Raw genomic sequence first — 4,192 nt, forward strand, 5'->3', positions numbered from 1 at the left:
TACACAAGTTCAGTGGAGAGGGAGTGTCTGCGGGGCCCCCAGCCTTCATATTCATGAGCGCATCTCAGTGAGCCCGCCCCTCTCCTGTTATGAGGATAATCATACACTCACTCAAGATTGGTTTAAAGAACTTTATGGCGGGGCTGCGGTGGAAAATAAAAGTGGAAATATTCTATGACCTGAAGTCATATTGATGCACATAACTCCTCACAACCACAAACCTAAACAAAAATGAATTATATTTTCAGGCATGGCTCAATTCATACCCCACCCCTCTTTTAAGAGATTGTTTCTTTCTACATCTTGCATTATTGCATACTGCCCTCACCACAATTTTTCCTGTAATTTTACCTCATAAAGATTTATGTCAGCTTTTTAAAGGTGGAATAGACCGAGTTTAGTTGGGGTTTATTCTTCGAGCTTTGTTCCATTAAGAGGCATACTAAATCATCTGGACTGCAAAAAGAGCTTGCATCAAGGCCAGTGCTGAGCCAAGGGCATATTCAAAAAGTGTGTTATGTTAGAAAAGCCTTGGAGAGCACGCAATTCCACCGTAGAAAAATGCTCAGTATCTCAGAATGTTAAACGTATTTTTCTAGTAAAAAAAAAAGAAAAAAGCTATTTTTTCTCTGAATGTCAATAAAAATTCAAACTGAATGTTGACACCTATCATGAGGGAGCACAAAATTGCGGCAGTGTCGACAGACCTGCAGGTTTTATGGCTGCCTGAAGAATGTAACACATATTAAATCACTAGCCATTTCTAGCAACTAACCTGCTGTCTATGGCCAAAACATATTGTACCGCTAAGATGGACATTAGTTTGAATGAAATCCCCGCTGACCAGATTCACAGCATCAACATACAGTTTATGTTAATGTGGTCACAGAAATGCGCCTTTTGGTGTCATAGGATAATTGTGGCCAGGTGTATCTCTGAAGATAATCTATGAGCTAGATCAGTAACTTAGACACACACACTCACACATTCATATGAGGGATGGGAACCTCCTCTGCCCCTGTCGTTAGTGATTTGTGCAAACCAATTACACAGGTCATTCAATGGGTCACAATCAAGGAAACACAGTTGGAAACATTGCATAGTGAGGGAGCAAATCAATCAGTTACAATGCAATGTTTCATCATCACACTTTATAGCAGTTTATGAGGGTGTCGCATGTCTCAGATATATGCATTTGCATCTGATAAGGAGAGAGGTCTAAAATTTTTCAAACAGGGTGTATTTAATTGTTTTTGCTGCAACAGGAACGCTTAACACTTGATCTTATCTTTAGGCAAGCATGTTCAGCATGGATTTTTCTTGTTTTTAAGCAGTACTGATGAAAAATGTTGCATTCATTCTCAAGGAGGAAAACATCTAAGTGCCCGCCCCCCCCCCCCCACACCACCATTTTAAATCACTGCCGTCAATGTTTAAATGTCACATTTCCTGTGGTTGAACTTCTAGATGAAAGATGCAACTTCCTTCCCGCCTGCCTAAGTAACTGAGCTGATAGACATCTCAGGTTACAGGCCTCATTGAAATTCTCTCCCTGGGTAATTAGGGTTAATTGGAGAAGTTTCTAACCCTTGGGAGCATTTTTTTTCTTATTCCTTGATGGCTAACGCCAAAGTTGAGCCAAGCGATTGTAGACAATTTGGAATGGGGGGGGTGTCAGGATCCTGTCTGTCATGCCCCCACGACGTGCCCAGAGGTGATGCTTGTGTTGGGATGATGACAAGAGTGAGAGAGAGCTGTGGTGAAAAGTTTTTTTTGGGGGAAAAAAATATTTGACATGCCAAAGAGTTTCTGCAACAAACCGTAGCCTTTTTCTGGATTTGTCCAAAAATGTCTGCACAAATTAAAAAAAAAAAAAAAAAAAAGTGTTTCCTGTGCCTTTTTGGAAAACTTACAAGTCTTGCACTTAACTGTTACTTCTCGTATCTTTCATTCTGCTAATAGTTATGTAAGCAGCATGTTCACTGTTCCCTGTAAGTATGGTGTGGCGTCAACATGGAGCACAGACATGGTTTCTCCTCTGAGACTGTGGTGCTAATCTCCTGCAGCCTTAATGTGATTATGGTAATGATCACACAAATGACCCCTGGGCTTTGGGGGGATCTGTGGTTCATACATCCTCACACATAGGCTGCACAGGCACTCTGACTCCAGAAGAGACCACCAGAATCAGCCAGTCCTGGTGGCCCTCTCCTATTCTTATTTCCTAGCTGAGCTCGGAAGAGACAAGTGAATGAACAAATAAATTCCAGCCAGCAACAAAAGAGCTGAACGGCCATGAGAGAGATGGATATCTTTTGTTGTCTGGTTATCAATGCCGTGTTCCAATCCAATTACCTCAGCCTTTTGCAACCCCTCCTATCGCTGTGCATGGCATTGAAGCTGCTGGAATTCAGACTTTTAAGAAGAATGTGGTGGATTAGGTGCTTAGAGAGTACCCCCCCTCATAATTTTACTAAAATCTGAGATGCAAGAGATTTTCAACAACTACTATCTTTTTAGAATTTCATCTCAATTATTCTGTCATTTTTGTCAAGGCAAGAAAGAAACAGCATCATTTCTCTTTTCTTGTATTGGCAAAGTGACATGACAGTCTTGCTTTAAAAAGGATTTCTGTTGTGGGCATGCAACGGTGAGAAGACAAGAAAACACCACATGACACAGTTTACCCCTCTGCATTAGAGCGAGGGGGAATGATGTGTATGTCAGGTGCTCTTCAACAACCTAGCTATGTATCAGAGCTATGGGGCCCACTGAGCTGTGATCAGTCACAGCCCAATAGAGTTTGACATTGAAGGCCATTTTGTGTTCATTTGCTCAAGTTTCTCTATGATCACCACAAAGTCTGAGGTTAAAAGTCCTCCGTTCTCATGTTTTCAATATATCAAAATTCTCTGATATGATTTTCCCCTAAGAAGTTTGATTCTCTCGTTAGAGAATTCTTAAATTTCATCCACGCCAACTCTGTCATGGATCGGGTTCAACTGCTGAATACGCTCGCTTAGCTCTGTTGCCACAGAAACAATGCCAAAAAGAAAGTGTGACTGGTGCAAACACTGTCCTCAACGCTAATCACAAAGTAAATTCAATGATAAAGATCATATGATATAAATAGAATTGATTTTGGTTTACAGTGAACACAGGCCATGAATCTGGCGTGCTGTAACTAGCAACTAATATCATCATTCAGGCTACCGTATTGTCAAGGTGTCATAATGGTAAAGCCAGAAATGTGCCAGCACAGAGAGATACTAGTGATCCTGAGAGACAAAGGTTTGAGGTGAATAAGTGTGTCTGAAGTAGAGATTAATGCTCAGACCACAGAATGAAAAGAAAGACTCCCTCTGTAGTTTAGTGTTTTTTCCATTTAAGACATCACAATGTTTACATGATGAGTTTATCTGAACTGCTTTTACCAAATTTGTTACAGATGGTATTAGCATTTACCACTCTTAAAGGAGGCCACTTTGCTAATTTCAACATATATTCCGAAGCACGTGCTGGGAGGTGATGGTATTTTGATGTCTGAGTGAATATGTGGTGAGTACCTCAATGTGGTTAAAACACAGGGAGTCCAGCTGCTATATGAAGAGGTCGAGTAAAAATTGGATTATACTGTAGAGGATTTGGTTGAGAGCATGGGTTTTGATTTTCATTGGTTCAAACTGTGCCTAATTGCTGTGGTGATGCTGTGGGTGACTCATTTATGTCATGTTTATTGTAGTTGTCTTTCTCTCTTTTTATCCTGAAATGGTTCCCCATGTGTCGTGGCACCAGGGAACTACTGCACGAGGATTTAGATGGTTACTTGAAGAGTAAACGTCAACAACAACATAAGAGATGGCTGGATCAGCACTCTGCACAAGCACAAGCACACGTGTGAGGATAAGAGCCAGTGAATGGATCATCAATCTGTGAATGTGTGTGTGTATCCTCTCACATCCTTAATAGCAAGAGGTATTTGATCCTCTGAGGGGAGGTAGATTATCCGGTCTTACGCGAGTGGCCTGCAACTCCAGTATTTCCACCGGATCTTCAATACCAGGTCTCATACAGCTTAACTGACCCTGTGATCATATGATTAAATCATTTGTGTGTGCTGTCATTGAGGGGTTGCTTTACTGTGGAGTCATACATGCGTGATTAGATTTATCCCTGCTGTGGAAGAGGCAGT

The sequence above is a fragment of the Odontesthes bonariensis genome, chromosome 2, assembly GCF_027942865.1.
Source record: "Odontesthes bonariensis isolate fOdoBon6 chromosome 2, fOdoBon6.hap1, whole genome shotgun sequence".
Lineage (NCBI taxonomy): Eukaryota > Metazoa > Chordata > Actinopteri > Atheriniformes > Atherinopsidae > Odontesthes > Odontesthes bonariensis.